This window comes from Pelophylax lessonae (genome assembly GCF_965119305.1).
Source record: "Pelophylax lessonae genome assembly, chromosome: 2".
NCBI classification, from domain to species: Eukaryota; Metazoa; Chordata; class Amphibia; order Anura; family Ranidae; genus Pelophylax; species Pelophylax lessonae.
In genome coordinates this window covers 36,580,586-36,598,457 of record NC_138769.1, presented here as the reverse complement: position 1 = coordinate 36,598,457, position 17,872 = coordinate 36,580,586, and the positions used below count along the sequence as shown (strand labels likewise).

The window sequence follows — 17,872 nt, the reverse complement described above, 5'->3', positions numbered from 1 at the left end:
TGTTCCTTACATTGGTGGTCAGTGGGAAGAATGCTCCTTACATTGGTGGTCAGTGGGAAGAATGCTCCTTACATTGGTGGTCAGTGGGAAGAATGTTCCTTACATTGGTGGTCAGTAAGAAGAATGGCAGTTAAAAAGATCATTAGGTTCATGCTTCTGGTTCTGCCAAGTGGCATTGACTCCAGGACTATACAGGCACCTTCATATGGAAGGTCAATCAGCCACAGCTCAAGGAACCCCTAGGAACCTCTGGAGGAACCCTTGTTTTGCTGTAGAGATTTGTCTATTATGTAAAACAAGCTATAATTCAGATGTGGTATCCCTTCATTCCAGAAGCCAAGTAAATGATCTAGGAAGGTTTTTGCTTCCTCCATTTTTTTTTTTGCTCAGCATGGTCGCTGCCGCTCTCTAATTATTTATAGCTGCTGAGAAGCCATAAGCTTTACAGGCCTCCAACTGGAATATCTTCTGCAGGAGTATAAATATCATTATGATCACTATTTTATGCTGGGATGTTTAAGGTGTTTTGCAACATTTTAGAATCTAAGCCCCAGAGTGAATCGGCTCAGGTGATGCGAGATTAAATAACGGACGCACATCCAGCAGGACGCCAGGCATCACACATAAATATTAATCTGTATTTTAAGGTTGCGGCTTTTACCAAAAGTCCCCATATCATGCATTTCGGCGTGCCTGGCTGCAACTATAGAACTGCTGTTTGTTTGTATAACGAGCGCGGAGAACTCTGCTAATCCGACTGACCTGACCAATTATTTTGTGCGCTTGGCCTGGATTTGTCAGCATATATTTGGTACCGCAGTTATGTGGTTTTAGCGTTCTGGGACACGGTGGCAGCTGGACTGAAAATTCTGTGCAATGTAACTTATAAACACCGAACGTGACGCACTCGCTGCATTCCATGCTGGATTTAAATATTATATTTGTCTTAGAATTAAAGGGGAATATCCAGACAGTCACATAAAAAAATGGGCATTAAGGCTGCATTCACACCTGAGCGTCGTGTTTTTGAGAGGCCTTTTTTTCAGGTGTTTGTATGGGCATTTTTTTTTTTTTTTTTTGTGTATTTGTACAGCGTTTAAGTGTTTTTGAGCTTTGGCATTTTTTATTAGCCAATAGAGAAAAATATCATCAGTTTCATCATTTGTTGCTATGCTTTTCAGCTTTACATCCACTTTTATTATTTATTTATTTATTTTTGTAATGGGTTAGGGGTTAAAGTTTATAGTTAGGGGTTTATTTATTTATTTACTTATTATTATTATTTATTTATTTTGTTAGGTTTTTTTTTAAGCGTTTTTGAGCTTTGGCATTTTTTATTAGCCAATAGAGAAAAATATCATCCGTTTCAGTATTTGTTGCTATGCTTTTCAGCTTTACATCCACTTTTATTATTTATTTATTTATTTTTTTGTAATGGGTTAGGGGTTAAAGGTTATAGTAAGGGGTTTATTTATTTATTTATTTACTTATTATTATTATTTATTTATTTATTTTGTTAGGTGTTTTTAAGCATTTTTGAGCTTTGGCATTTTTTATTAGCCAATAGAGAAAAATATCATCCGTTTCATCATTTGTTGCTATGCTTTTCAGCTTTACATCCACTTTTATTATTTATTTTTTTTGGAATGGGTTAGGGGGTTAAAGGTTATAGTTAGGGGTTTATTTGTTTATTTACTTATTATTATTATTTATTTATTTATTTTGTTAGGTTTTTTTTAAGTGTTTTTGAGCTTTGGCATTTTTTATTAGCCAATAGAAAAAAATATCATCCGTTTCATCATTTGTTGCTATGCTTTTCAGCTTTACATCCACTTTTATTATTTATTTATTTATTGTTATTTATTTATTTATTTATTTTGTAATGGGTTAGGGGTTAAAGGTTATAGTTAGGGGTTTATTTATTTACTTATTATTATTATTTATTTATTTTGTTAGGTTTTTTTTAAGCGTTTTTGAGCTTTGGCATTTTTTATTAGCCAATAGAGAAAATTATCATCCGTTTCATCATTTGTTGCTATTCTTTTCAGCTTTACATCCACTTTTATTATTTATTTATTTATTGTTATTTATTTATTTATTTATTTTGTAATGGGTTAGGGGTTAAAGGTTATAGTTAGGGGTTTATTTATTTACTTATTATTATTATTATTTATTTATTTTGTTAGGTTTTTTTAAGCGTTTTTGAGCTTTGGCATTTTTTATTAGCCAATAGAGAAAATTATCATCAGTTTCATCATTTGTTGCTATGCTTTTCAGCTTTACATCCACTTTTATTATTTATTTATTTATTTTTTTGTAATGGGTTAGGGGGTTAAAGGTTATAGTTAGGGGTTTATTTATTTATTTACTTATTATTATTATTTATTTATTTATTTTGTTAGGCTTTTTTTTTTAAGCGTTTTTGAGCTTTGGCATTTTTTATTAGCCAATAGAGAAAAATATCATCCGTTTCATCATTTGTTGCTATTCTTTTCAGCTTTACATCCACTTTTATTATTTATTTATTTATTTTTTTGTAATGGGTTAGGGGGTTAAAGGTTATAGTTAGGGGTTTATTTATTTATTTACTTATTATTATTATTTATTTATTTTGTTAGGCTTTTTTTTTTTAAGCGTTTTTAAACTTTGGCATTTTTTATTAGCCAATAGAGAAAAATATCATCCGTTTCATCATTTGTTGCTATTCTTTTCAGCTTTACATCCACTTTTATTATTTATTTATTGTTATTTATTTATTTATTTTTTTGTAATGAGTTAGGGGTTAAAGGTTATAGTTAGGGGTTTATTTATTTATTTACTTATCATTATTATAATTTATTTATTTATATTGTTAGGTTTTTTAAGCGTTTTTGAGCTTTGGCATTTTTTTATTAGCCAATAGAGAAAAATATCATCCGGTTTATCATTTGTTGCTATGCTTTTCAGCTTTACATCCACTTTTATTATTTATTGTTATTTATTTATTTATTTTTTAATGGGTTAGGGGGTTAAAGGTTATAGTTAGGGGTTTATTTATTTACTTACTTATTATTATTATTATTTATTTATTTTGTTAGGTTAGGGCAGCCTTTTTCACCCAGGGTGCCCAGGCATCCTTGGGTACCTTAGGTTTCTTTAGGGGTGCCTTGGCAAAATACCTACAAATTTTCCCAAAATTGTTTACAAGCCAGAAGGTGGATCAAGCTTGCCTTTTACTTACACAAGGCCACAGATTTTCATTATGCACCGTTATGACCTTCTAGTCACTGTCATCCTAACAACCAATGAAATCATCAGTTGAAAAGAAGGATGTCTGTCGCCTGCACAGCATCCTTGTTTGACTCTCCTCTGTCTCACAACAGTCAGCACTGGGGGTCACATTAGCTGACTGTTGTAGAAAAATTGAGGGAGAAGAGAAACATTGGTAAACTAGTCAGTACTAGTGTGCAAAACTGTATTTGCTTTGGAAAAATAAATTATATCTAAAGTTGGGTGACCTAAATGTGGATGTTGCTGCATTATGTAAAACTATTAAAATCGTTTTTTACATTTTAGAATGGGGTGCCTCGAGACTGTCCATAACGTTAAACGGTGCTATGACTGAAAAAAAGGCTGAGAAACACTGGGTTAGGGGTTAGGATTAGGGGTTAATAGTAGTATTAGGGTTACGGGGGTGAATATTGGGGTTGGGGCCTAGAGTTAGGGTTCTTTTATTTATTTATTTATATTATTATTTATTTATAATTTTTTATGTATTTTTTTTATTATTTTTTATTATTATTATTTATTTTTATTTAAATATTGCATTTGAGTAGAAAAATGCTCAGAAAACGCATGAAAAATGTGCTAAAACGCTCAAAAATTAGCAAATTAAATGTTTCTATGCATTTCTATGGAACAAAAAAAAAAAAAAAAAAACACTTCAAAAACTCACCAGTCTGTCCAATTTGAGCTACAAAAAAAGCTCTAGAACTTTTTTTGAGCTTCAGGCATTTGGCTTCAGGCGACTTGATGTGAACCCTCTCCAAAGAGAACAATTTATTTTTTTCTCCTCCAGCGTTTTGGAGCTTTGAGTTTCAAGCTACAAAACGCTGAGATGTGAATGGGGCCTAAGGTTGATTTACTAACAAGGCCGAACATATTCGCTTCACTTAGTAAATAAAAAAAGGTAAAGGAGGTGTGTTTACTTTAAATACCCAATCAGAGAGAGAAAAAAAAAATAAAAGGTGTTTTTTTATTACATGTTATGAAATACTGTACATTTCATATTACATTTATGTATTTTATAATACATTTTAGAGAATGATTATATATTTTTTTTATTACTTACAGTGCCTGGTATAAGTAAGATGTGCACATGCAGGGGTTTTTTTACTAAAGGAGTAAAGATTGTTCAAAGGCAACATTGACTAAGATAGAGATAGACTTTTTTTTTACACTTTTTTCATAATAAATTTCATATTACATTTATACATTTTATTAAAAATTTTATATTGCTTATAGTGCCTAGTATAAGAAAAAAAGTGTGCATTCAGGCATAATTAACCAAAGTTATATAGACTTTTCACTGAAAGGCAACAAGCTTAGGAAATATGGTGATACTGTGTCCATTTGGAATACCCAATCATGTGCAAGAGAAAAAAAAAAAAAATAATAATAATAATATATATATATATATATATATATATATATATATATATATATATATATATATAATATAAATATATAAATATAAATATATATAAATATATAATATATAAAATATATAAAAAAATATATATATATAAAGCAGGATTTTATGCTTGCACATTATTGGAAGTTTATTGTGAACACAGATGATTGACCTGTGTTTTTTTAATATATTTTATATTACTTTTATATATTTGATATTACTTATAGTGCCTAAGATAAGAAATGCAAACCTATATATTGTTATATTAAGGTAATCATACATTCAGGGTTTAATTAACTAAAGGAGTAAAGACTGTTCACTGATCAAAGGCAACATTGGCTAAGCCTAGAAAATAAGGAGAAACTGTGTTCTTTTGGAATACCCAATCAAATTAAAGACAAAAAAATTTAAAAAATAAAATAAAAATAAAAAACGGAATATTCCACTTGTACATGATTGGATTTCGATGTGAGCACAGTTGATTGGCTTCTGTTTTTATGACATTATATATTTTACATTTCATATTACATTTAAAAATGTTATATTATTTATAGTGCATGGTATAAAAAATGTAAACCTTATTTACTAAGCTGGGGTTTATTTAATAAGGAGTAAAGACTGTTAAAGCAAAGACAACATTTACTAAGCTTAGTAAATAAGGCAAATCTGTGTTTTTTTGGAATACCTAATCATGCACAAAAGAAAAAATAAAAAATAAAAATAAGAACAGAGTTTTTTGCGTGTACATGATTGGATGTTTGATGCAAACACAGCTGATTTATCTGTCTTTTTAATACTTTTGAACCTTTTTTTTATATTCCCTATAGTGCCTAGTATAGTGATTTCAACTTTATTTACTAAACACATATTTGGAGTGTATTTACTAAATACTAAAGACTTTTCCCTGAGCTTGGTAAATAAGGTGAAGCTATATTTATTTTGAATACCCATTCATGTGCAAGGGAGAATGTAAAAAAAAAAAAAGAGGATTTTTGCTGGCCAATGATTGGCTAATTAAAGTGAACACAGCTTCACCATGTTTACTAAGCTCAATGAACAATCACTTTGATAAGTGAACAGTCTCTACTCCTTTAGTAAATTAAGCTAATTAGGTAATTACGACACTGGATCTTCGGACAGGTAAGTGTCCTTTTAATAAAAGTCAGCAGCTATAGTATTTTTAAAGTCAGAATTTTGGGATTGAAGTCAGAATTTTGCATTTAACAGATAGAATGCTGTATTTAAAAGACAAATCTCTAAATTTGAAAGCTAGAATTTTGAGATTAAAACTCAGAATTGTGACTTTAAAATCGTTGAATGGTAATTTGATAGAAACCCAGAATTCTAGGATTATTGATAATACAAGTCTTAATTCTGAGATTAAACGTCCTGAAATTCTGAGTTTGATAGTTAGAATGAACCACTTTAAGACCAAACATTTTTCTGACATTTGTTGTTTACTAGTAAAAATCAGTATTTTTTGCTAGAAAATCACTTAGAACCCCCAAACATTATTATTTCTTTTCTTTTTTTTTTAGCAGAGACCATAGAGAATAAAATGGCAGTTGTTGCAATATTTTATGTCACACTGTATTTGCGCAGCGGTCTTTCAAACATTTTTTTTTTTTTACACTTTAATAAAAAAAAAAAAATAGTAAAGTTAGCCTAGTCTTGTTGTATTATGTATAAGATAATGTTACACCGAGTCACGCTTTAACATGTCATGCTTTAAAGTTGCGCATGCTCGTGGAATGGCAAAAAAACTATGGTACTTAAAAATCTCTATAGGCAATGCTTATAAAAAATATACAAGTTTCCTGTTTGGAGTTACAGAGGAGGTCTTGTGCTAGAATTATTGCTAATGATTGTGGCGACACCTCACATGTGGTGCGATCACTGTTTACATATGCGGGCGAGACTTATGTATGCGTTCACTTCTGTGTGCGAGCACGGAGGGATCGGGTGCTTTAAATCTTTTTTTTTTCCTTCTTTATTTTACTTTTTTTTTTTTTTTTTTTTACACTGTCCCTTTATTTATTTATTTTTTATCACTTTTATTCCTATTACAAGGAATGTAAACATCACTTGTAATAGAAATAAGCATGACAGGTCCTCTTCAAAAAGACCCCAGATCTCTAATTTACCTTTAAATGGCCAAAGAAAAAATTAATTTTTGACGTTAAGAAAGAAAAAAAAAAAAAAAATGTTGATGGCCGAGAACTGGAAGTAACGTCAGGGTCCTGCAAGGGCATAAAGGCAGCTATCTGCCGAACCAAGTCGCTCCTGGGTTTACCAACAGCCCCGGTAAACCTGTAAACAACCAGGAAGCGGCGGGAAGGAGGGGTGGGGACACCCCTCCGGCCGCCTATAAATTGATCCCGTGGCGAATCAGCTGCCGGGATCACTTTTATCTAAAAGCCGGCCGCCAAAAAAATAAATACTGGGGTTATGGCAGCTAATTTCTGCCATAAACCCAGTATTTAACGTTAAAAAAAAAACATGACGTACATTTACAGTTAGGCGGTCGGCAAGTTTAAAAGTCAAAATTTTGTTTGAATTTCTTTTTAGGAATGGCCTCGGGGCTATACCATAGAGTAGCAGTGATGGCACACCCTGGCACCCTGGATGTTTTGGAACTACATTTCCCATGATGCTCATGCACTCTGCAGTCTAGTGGAGCATCATGGGAAATGTAGTTCCAAAACATCCAGGGTGCCAAGGTTAGCCATCACTGGAGTAAAGGGGGGTTAGACTTGAGCATCTATTTTGTATTGATCTCTTTGTCTTCCTGTCCCAGTGACCCCGACTCCCTGACTTTCTTTGTCATGAGAATGGGAAAATCTTTACAACAATGACAAAGGTAACGATGAAAACTTCACAGGTGCTCTGACTGCTGCCCAAAAACTTTTGGCAATCGTTTTATCCAAAAAGTTGAGTTTAGAATGAAGCGCTGACTCTCACGGCATACTTCATCACATCTATTATAGCTAGAAAAGTGTGAAGTGTAGCCAGGGTCGGGACAAGGGGTGGGCAGAAGGAGAAGCTGCCCTGAGCACTGTGGTATTATGTGAGGTCGAGGGGCACCTTAAGGAGTTTTGGGGGGGGGGGATTTTTGTTGGGAGTAGGAATTTGGAGGCTGGCAGGGGATAACAATTATTCTAAGAGGGGAAACTGGGTGTGCGTGCAAGGAATGATGGTGTAGGGGGAATTGTGTTGGGAGGGGGGATGGGAGAAAAAAATCTGTGCTAGATTTGGAGGGGGGGGGGGGGGTTTGTACTAGAAGAGGTAATATGGTAGAGGGGGGAGGGAAATTGTGCTAGTAGGAATTATGGGGGTATTTATGCTAGGAGGGAAAATATAGGGGAGGGGGGTTTGTGCTCAAAGGGGGGATTGGGAGTGGGGGAGAGGATTTGTGTTTGGAAGGAAAATTTGAACGGTATAGGATGTGTGCTAGGAGGGGGTCATTTTTTTGGGGGGGGGGGATTTGAATTTGAAGAGGGGCACACATTTGTGCTGGCAGGGGGGATTTCAGTAGGGGGCAGAATTGTACTGGGAGGAGGGGGAATTTATGCCTAGGGGGTAAGTATGCAGATTAGTGCAGGATTTATTTCTAGGGGGAGCTATTTTTGCTGACACATAATGCTCTTACATCTTGGGGGGGTGGCGCAGTTTGGTATGTTTGCCCTGGGCTCTAGAGGACCTTGTCCCAGCACTGAGTATAGCTTCCCTTAAAGATGGTATGTAAGGGCAAATTTACTTCTTTTCCGTGTGCATTGCATTAAGGCAGCTCATTGAAAATTAATGGGCTGCCAATGCACCCTAACATGGTAATTATCTCAGATGACCCTTTTATGCCATGTAAAAAGAATGGCACACCGTATGGCATGTTACATTGCGTTGGTGTAAGGTGAGCATTACCAGCCGAAGTGTAAATTGGCCCTAAGTCAGCCATCCGGTGTCGGATGACTGGTGGGATATTTCTGGGGCATAAATGTGACATTTATATCCCCTCAGCCCAGTCATGTCGAGGCCCCGATAAAAATATAGGTCACCTTGTATATAGCTAATGAGGTTGTGGCTTTGAGAGAGCGTGTGTTACTTCTCGGAATGCAACCACTTTTTAGCACGTTGACCGCCAACTGAGAAGCGGACGGCAAGTGTATTTCTGTATCACTGCACGAAATTTAACACTGCAAAGCTGGACATTTTCATTGTCAATCTTTATCCCAACAGCAAAATATTCACCCTGCTTGATGGACTTCTACACCATCTATAAATGCGGAGCTATACTACTATGTAATGGTCATAATAATGGAAACGGCAACAGAAAACTTGGCTACACCAATGCGCTCTCATTTATTGGCACATGATTGGAAACCATTGGACCATGCTGTAAAAATTATAGCATTGAGCTTTTTTGTTCCAATCTTTACCATTTTACAACATGTTTATTAAAAATAGAAATATATAGAGTTTAAGTATGAGCAGGGATACAAGTATTGCAACATCAAGGTCAAGGGATACATACTGTATAGAGACCCATTACATTGGGTTTTGATCATATCACTTACCTGTAATGAAGTATGTCCCAAATTGTGCAAGCAGCTAGATCCTGCAGAAATCTTCACTGCAGGGATGCCCCGCCCTCTTCTTGTCTCTGAACTTCCAGCACTGTAATGGTTAAAGCCCAACTCTGGGAAATTCGAAATTCGAAAATTCGTCCATGCAGCGGGTCTGAGTTTTTTTTATTTTTTTTTTTATTTTGAGGATTTTATTTGGTTTACAAAAGTGATGCTTTAACTTACAACTGGGCTCAATTTCTCTTTTTGCCTCCTCCAAGTTTAAAGTGCTTGCATCTCTTTATAGCCAACATCCACTTTGATCAGCAGTTGGAGTTGACACACTCCAGTCTCAGCACAATCTTCTTGGTGGTCTTGGCCTTTTTATGGAAGATCGGCTTGGTCTGCCCACCATATCTGCTCTGCTTGCGGTCGTATCGCCTCTTTCCCTGGGCATAGAGAGAGTCTTTCCCCTTCTTCTACAGGGTGACTTTGTGGGGCTGATGCTTCCCACATTTCTTCCAGTAAGTTCTGCGGATTTTAGGGACGTTCACCATCTTGGCCGGCCGCTTTTACTTATCTGATTCTTTGTTCCCCCAGCAGACTGCACTTCCTCATACTCCACGGGTGGATGGTACCCCTGCTCTGTTTCATCACATCAATTGCAGGGCTAGGGACCTTCCATTGGTCTTGATGACGTCAGGCAGGGCCAGCCCTACCTTTGGTCCCACTGGGTCCATTGGACCTAGGCAGCACTTGGAGAGGGGCAGCAAATTGACTCTCAAGATTTTTTTTCCAGCAGTTTTGTGTGTCATCAGTTTGCAGCGCGTTACTAGTGGCATTTCCCCAATTCATACTGCCGCCTGTAGTGCAAACTGATGGGTATGAGGAGGTGGAGGGTCTCCTCCGGGGAACTTCCCTCACATTATTGTGGTGTGCGCAATGACGTCAGACATCAGCGCACTCCATCTCACGCAGGACATGCTGGATCTTCTAGGGCAATGACCACGGCAGACACAGGAGTGACAGGAGGACTGAGGACAGACAGTGGGTGTTTGGTGGACCGGTCAGGTGGTGAGTCATGGAAGAAGATAACCGTATATATAATATTTTCTACATTTTATATTTACCGTATTTATCGGCGTATAACACGCACCTAAATTTTAGGGCAGAAATTTTAGGAAAAAAGCTGAAATTTAAAATAAACAGCTTTGAACTCAGAACATTTTTTTAAAATTAAATGTAGTCTTACCAGTGCCCACGAATGCAGCCTCATCAGCGCAGTGTCCTTAAATGCAGCCTCGCCAGTGCAGTGCCCATACATGCAGCCTCACCAGTGCAGTACCCATACATGCAGCCTCGCCAGTGCCCATACATGGAGCCTCGCCAGCGCCAGTGCCCATACATGCAGCCTCGTTAGCGCCAGTGCCCATAATTGCAGCCTCGCCAGCACCAGTGCCCATAATTGCAGCCTCGCCAGCGCAGTGCCAATACATGCAGCCTCGCCAGAGCAGTGCCCATACATGCAGCCTCGCCAGCGCCAGTCCCCATAATTGCAGCCTCGCCAGTGCCCAAAATTGCAGCCTCGCCAGTGCCAGTGCCCATAATTGCAGCCTCGCCAGCTCCAGTGCTCATACATGCAGCCTCCCCAGTGCCCATAATTGCAGCCTCACCAGCGCCAGTGCCCATAATTGAAGCCTCGCCAGCGCCAGTGCCCATAATTGCAGCCTCCCCAGCACCAGTGCCCATACATGCAGCCTCGACAGTGCCCATAATTGCAGCCTTGCCAGCGCCCATAATTGCAGCCTCGCCAGCGCCAGTGGCACTATACAAATCACTTTTAAAAATGTCCAGAAAGCAGCGCCGAGAGGTAGAAGGGGGCGGGCGGCGCCGAGGAGAAGAAAGGATGCGCTGTCATCGGAAGTCCCAGCGCCTATGATTGACATCGGCATAGGAGGCGGGACTTCCGATGACAGCGCGTCCTTCCTTCTCCTCGGCGCCGCCCGCCCCCTTCTACCTCTCGGCGCTGCTTTCTGGACATTTTTTTTTATATCGGCGTATAACACGCGCAGCTACTTTTTCCTCCATTTTTAGGAGGAAAAAGTGCGTGTTATACGCCGATAAATACGGTATATAAAATAATGGATGTGGGGGCCTTTTTGTTGGGTGTGATTTATTTTTTATTTTTTAAGTTGAATTTTGGCTAAATAAAAAATTCCCTACAGCTTTAGTCACATCACTACCCTGTAATTAAGTATTGAGAAAAGAAAAAAATTAGGATGTGCTGGCCAATCTTAAAGATTGCTGCACCTATAACTCCCTGAATACGGGGAGATAGATAAGTGAAGAGAAAAAAAACTTAAACAAATTAAAACCAAAAAACACAATAACAGGTGTTTTGGCAGTGAAATAACACAATAGAAACACCGGAAACACAAGTGATATTAGATGCAAACATACATAACCAACCACCTGATCCTCCTACAAATATTGCACTTCAGTACAAATGTGACATATGTGGTATATTGGGTGACCATTCAAATAACAAGGCAATGAAACAAAATTAAAATAAAAAAAAGCCTTCAAATTTCTATCACTAGAAAAAAGTCCCATATGAAAGCTGTGGATAATTAGGAATCAGTCCCAAATATGTGAAAAAACTGGAAAGGTGCTATTCAAAAACTCCTCCGAGTACTGCATGCATCACCTGCGTGTTCAATGGTATATAGATGGCCCCTTTCCATACACCGGCGGTCAGAAGGCATATAGGAATGCTATGACAGGGAAGGTGGTGATACAGATTTAGTCCGCTCAGTGGAGCATAGGCTCTTTACCATGATCAATGATGAGGTTTGTCTGCTCCACAAATCAATAAGGAGGTGTGTCCACACCACAGATCAATAAGGAGGTGTGTCCACACCACAGATCGCTGTGCTGCACTCCCCCCAGGGGGCTCACATGAGCAGCCCATTCTGAGAACGGGAAAGCCACTGCCTGGCCGTCAATCTGCTATTGGCCAGACTAGAAGTTGTTTGAAACTGACCACACTAAGCAGGAGAGCACAAGGTGGTCGGTTCTTTAGCTGTGCTGGGAACTCAGCCTGTTCTCCTCCAATGATAAAACCTGTCTTACCACCCCCCCCCCTCTTTCCACGCACAGCCATTCACAGGAAAGATCAGTGCACTGTTGTTTCTCCTCCCCCAGCTCTTATGCAGTTGAGAACAGAGTGTAAGTAATCACTTTTAAAAAAGGGAAAAAAAAAAAGAATTTATAATGTTTGTTTGTTTATATCTATACACAAATGTTTTGCCTTTCATTTCAGTTTGACGTGGAATGGCTTGTTTTACAACATGAGGGTTTACAATCACTTTAATGATCCTGTGCACAGAGCAGTGCCAAGAGTTTCCACCTTTTCTACTGCTGATTGCTCTTCATTGGCAACATGAGTGTTCAGAATGACAGTGATTTCTGCATTGTACCAGTCTGCTCTACAACATTTAAATTTTGCCTCTACAATGACAGATTCCCTTTAGAAGAAGAAGCTGTACACCATATAAATGAAATGTCCACCTTAGTCATGGGTACTTGCTAAACTAGATTTGTTGCTACAGCTATTTTCTGATCGGCTGCCCAGCACCTCCATTTTGTTATATAAATGAGGCCAGGCGGGAACGCTCCAGTAAAGAACTGAGCTCGGAAGTCATTTACGGGAATCATTACGAGAGCTGCTCTGTTGCAGTTATTGTGTTATTGATCAGGGGCAGCCGCTGTCCTTAGCCGTCCTTCAAGGCCACGTACAACGCTCTGGTGAGGAGAGACAGGAGGGTGCCCCTCCTATTGAGCTTCTACGACAAGGTTAACTGTACAGGACAGGGGTACGGGGGAATGTAATGTACAGCCAATGATACATGATGAGACTGTCGGTATATGTTGTAGTGATCGGCGGAGGCACGGGGAGAGAATTGGATGCTGTTTGTATCAGGCACGCTCAACAAGGCTCAGAGAGTCCTGCTGAAATACAATCTCTGAGAGCCACCAGCAAATATAGTTGATATCTAGGGAAGTACGAACCTACCTGGATTTAATTCATGATAGGGGGTTGTTGAATCATGTTTAAATTCATACAACACAAGCATAAAGCTTTTGTAAACCTCTGAATTGAAAAATGAACAAAGCATATCCTTTAACAGTGTTCTTTCCCAAAGCACTTAGTGTGGCTCCTATCTGCTCCCTCATTTATCTTACAGTCGCTTCTGACAGTCTATGCTGACACCAAACAATCCTGGGGAGATATACTCCCCCCCCCCAGAACACAGCAGGTGGTTGTCAGCTGTGCCTGTTTCCCTATGAGACTGTGTAGGACGGGTGTCCTTTCCCTTCACTCAGGTGTCAGATTACACTCAGCTTCCCGCTCTATGCTGTGCGGTGTGTGACATCAGAATGGCTTTAAATACAGCAGCAGCACCCCAATCTGATTCATTTCAACTAATTCAAATTATCTTTTAGGTAAGTAATAGGTATTACAGGGGTAAACAGCAGCCACAACACTTTTAAAAGCTTTACGGAAGTTTACAAAAGTAAAACTAAAGCCCTCAACTTCACACAGATTTGCCAGTGGCACAACAGTTTAATGGTTTAGTTTGTGAGCTTTTTTTTTTCCACATTAAAACACTGCATTATCTTAAAAGTTTAATACAATGTCAAAACAGGAGTGTGCAAAAACACTTCAGAACCATAACCCAACAATTCTCGAGCCCCCTCTCATTACCAAATACTCAATGATTTCCAAAATATTCAAAACATGGACTTCAGGTTTGTGTTTAGAAGAAATTGGCTAGAGTCAGGACAGTATGCCAGAACTTGAATAAGCAGCAAATTTAAATAGGCAAGGCAGATTTTACTTAGCAAAAAATAATAGTGTATTATCCGAGAAACAAAAGCCACAAAATATTGTATTATGGCTAGACAGTATGTAAGCAGCTTGGTTAGGCTGCAATATAAGAGGGAGAGACAGGGCAGGATTTACCTTAAAAATTACATTAGAGTGTATTATTGGAGAGAAAATAGCCACAAATATTGTTCAGTGGCTGGACAGCTGTACTGGAGATAAGTAAAAGGGAACTTGCATCACTTTGGAGCACTTGCCACTTTTTTCCTGTTGTATTTAAAGGACAGGAAGTGAAATCTCCCCAAGGACACACAGATGGCAGACATAATTGTGACAGGTTTGAAAGTCCAACTCCAGAATTAATGTACCCCCCCCCCCCCATCTGATTGTTGAGTTACCAAAAATAACTCTAAACCCTGTTTTCAGTTACTTGAACCTACTGTGATTATCTGGCCCCAGATCCTTCTTACTGTTTACTCCCTGGAGAGATCCTTCTTTCTGGTGTCCACATCACTGCCCGTGTGATGTGGACAATACCCATTAGCTGGCCAGTAAATGAGTCCTCTTAGGATCCTGAAGAGAGACAAAATTAGACTCATGGGAGTGAAGGGGACTAGCCAGCAAGGCTTATAAACCAGGCTGGATTAATGGCCCTCGCAGGAGCAAGCCTGAATGGGGTGACTCAGGTGAGTATAACTGACTCCATCAGGTAAGGAAAACTATACTTTGGAAAGGATGGGTTATAGGGGGGTGGGAGAGAGGGAGGGATGGGCAACAAAATTTTTTTAGGTGAAGTTGGGTTTTAACCATTCACTACTATATCAAAAGAAAATTGGGATTTATATATATATATATATATATATATATATATATATATATATATATATATACATATACAGTGTGGATGCCACGTAACACTGATGGGTTTAATCAACCACTAGCCTCCTATACTGCCCAAAAGAAATTCTGCAGTACCTTTGCAGCAGCACTTAAAATGTAAATTCACCACACTTACACCAAAAAGTGATATTTTAGCTATGGGTACAGGTTGTTTGGCATCTTTTACAGAATGTCCTGGATTCTCCAGCAGTGAGATCTCTCTGCCATAATTGCCAAATCTGTTTCTGTCCACCTAACAGTCTGGGGTGTTCTCCTCAACCTTTGTGAGTTCCATTTCCTCCAGCGTCTTGCAAAATGCTGGAATAAAGCTTTAGAGTAGCTTGTCCACATGATGAGTGATCTTTTTCCCTAGTGGGTGAGCATTATAATTGTACAGCAACCAGTTGCCTATAACCATAAAAAAGTAAATTTTACTTGGTTTTGCCAGTGTGTAACTTTCACCCACAAAAATATCTTTCTCACAAGCATTGTAGTAAACCAGTTTCCTGTACAGGAAAAGCCCTACATAACATTTAGAGCCAGCGTTGTGCTCAAATGTCTTTTTAGGTCACTTGTGATGAGTTGCTTTGTTGTGAAGATCTGAGCTGATCTATGAAGTGTTTTGAGTTTATTTCAAAGTAAAAGTAGCACAGATATATTTCAGTTGAGACAACTTTATAACATTCCTATAACACCTTGACACTACACTATAAAAGCAGAAGCCACCCTCTCCCTGTAAGAATTGTGTAAAACGGGTAAAAATAGTTATCTTTCCTTCAAAATTGGCAAATGCTTTTACCAAGTTGTGTCTGTCACATAACTCCATCATTCCCTTAAATCTCTCACCCTCTTTGTCCACTTCTTCTTCCATCTACTCTATCCTCTCCTCCTACCTATTCTGCCATTTCTATCTTCTCTGACCGCTCTATCTGCCATCTATTCTGTGCCCTCCTTCTGCCAACTTCATCCTGTGCCCACTTTATTTTCTGTAAACTCACCCTCCCCTATATTCTAATCCCTGTATCTTCCGTTGATTCTGTCCCCTCCATCTCCTGCCCACTCTGTCTCCTCCATCTGTCCTACATCTATCATGCTTTCTGTACTCTTCACCTTTCCTCCATTCATAGTTACATAGTTACATAGTAGGTGAGGTTGAATAAAGACAATAGTCCATCCAGTTCAACCTGTGTAGGTGTGTGTGGCTGTAATCATCTCACATAGCCCTGAATGTTCTGATCCTTGAGATGTCTAAGAGTCTTTTAAAAGCCACCATACTACTCGCAGAAACCACCTCTTGTGGTAGAGAAATCCACAATCTTGTAGCCCTAACAGTAAAGAACCCCCCACGTTGCCTGAGGTTAAAACGCTTCTCCTCTAATCGCATTGTATGCCCTCGAGTCCTCGTGCAATCCCTTCGATTGAACAGCTTTTATCCCCATTGAGATATTTGTAAATTGCTATCATGTCCCCCCTCAGGCGTCTCTTCTCCAGGGAGAATAAATCAAGCGATTGCAGAAGCTCTTCATAATTAAGGTCCTCCAATCCCCTAATCAGTTTAGTTGCCCTTCTCTGGACTCTCTCCAGCTCCAACACATCCCTCCTGAGGACTGGCGACCAGAACTGGACAGAATACTCCAGATGCGGTCGGACCAGAGTTTTATAAAGTGGAAGGATTATAGTCTTATCTCTGGATTATGGAAATTCCGTCCCCTTCATCTCCCCCCTATTCTGTTCCTTCCATCTCCTACCCACTCTGTCCTGTCCATCTATATCCCTCCATTCCCCTCCACCTCCCCCATTTTGTTCAATCGATTTCCACCCCACTTATTCTTCTCCATTTCTCCCCATTCTGCTTTATCCATCTTCTATCCACTCTATCTTCTCCATCTCCTATTCATTCTGTCTTCACCATCATCGTGCACCGTCTCTATCCTCTCCATTACCCCTCCATATTTCACCCTTATTGTCCTCTCAGCATTTTACCCATTCTGTCTTTTCCAACCTCTCCCCCTTTATTCTGTTTTCTTCCATGTCCCACTCACTCTGTCCTGTCCATCTACATCCATTCTTCTACTGTGACAAAAAGTGTGGAGATACCCCGGGCTATGGGCCAACCTATACTTTCTTCTATTCCCCCCCCCCCCCATTCTGCTATGTCCATCTTATGTGCACTCTGTCTTCTCCATCTTATCTTCATTTTGTCCCTACTATGGCCAACCCACTTAGTTCCCTCAATTTCACAGTTTAGCGCACCCCCTAAGGAGCCGCTGGTGAATTTGGACCTATTTCCCTCTTTTGGGCACACACAGCCAGGCACGCATCATTTTCTTCAACCGGCTCAGAAAACAGTCTAGGGGTTCTTTTTTTCAGGGGGGGGGGGGGGGTCTATTAAAATGATGAACTCGAATAGGGGTGGGAGCATGGGCTACCCCGATAAACTGCAACTGAACAATCTGCAGACTCCTCAATTCTGGCAGCACTTCTGGCTGCAATGCTGCGCAGGTTTGCTGGCTGCACTGCACACTCTAAATATCCCACAGGATTCCTACTGCTGCTGGTGACTTGTACTCCATCAGGACTTTTAAACCTACACACTGTCAGTTCCCCTCAGCATTGGGGGTCATTAACTCACAGAATCACCATTTGCCTCCTGCTGATATCCACCGGGCTCTTCCTAGTTCATGAGATGTAGACTAAAAGGTCTTTAGTGCAAAATTAGTGCTCTGGACGGTCTGAGGAGGCCTGTAATGCACAATGAGTGCTCTGGATGGTCTGAGGGGGGCCTGTAATGCACAGTGCTCTGGATGGTGGTCTGAAGAGGCCTGTAATGCACAGTGCTCTTGACGGTGGTCTGAGGAGGCCTGTAATGCTGCA

The 17,872-nt window shown here is 39.1% G+C and overlaps 1 protein-coding gene and 1 pseudogene across 2 annotated transcripts in view; one reads left to right on the top strand and one right to left on the bottom strand.

Moving 5' to 3' along the window:
• CD247 (CD247 molecule) overlaps positions 1 to 17,872 on the top strand; it is a 210,843-nt gene that overhangs the window by 29,950 nt on the left and 163,021 nt on the right. The window lies entirely within an intron of this gene.
• Positions 9,486 to 9,794, bottom strand: LOC309546604 (large ribosomal subunit protein eL42-like; annotated as a pseudogene). Its single transcript has one exon. The product of its transcript is annotated as a large ribosomal subunit protein eL42-like (transcript).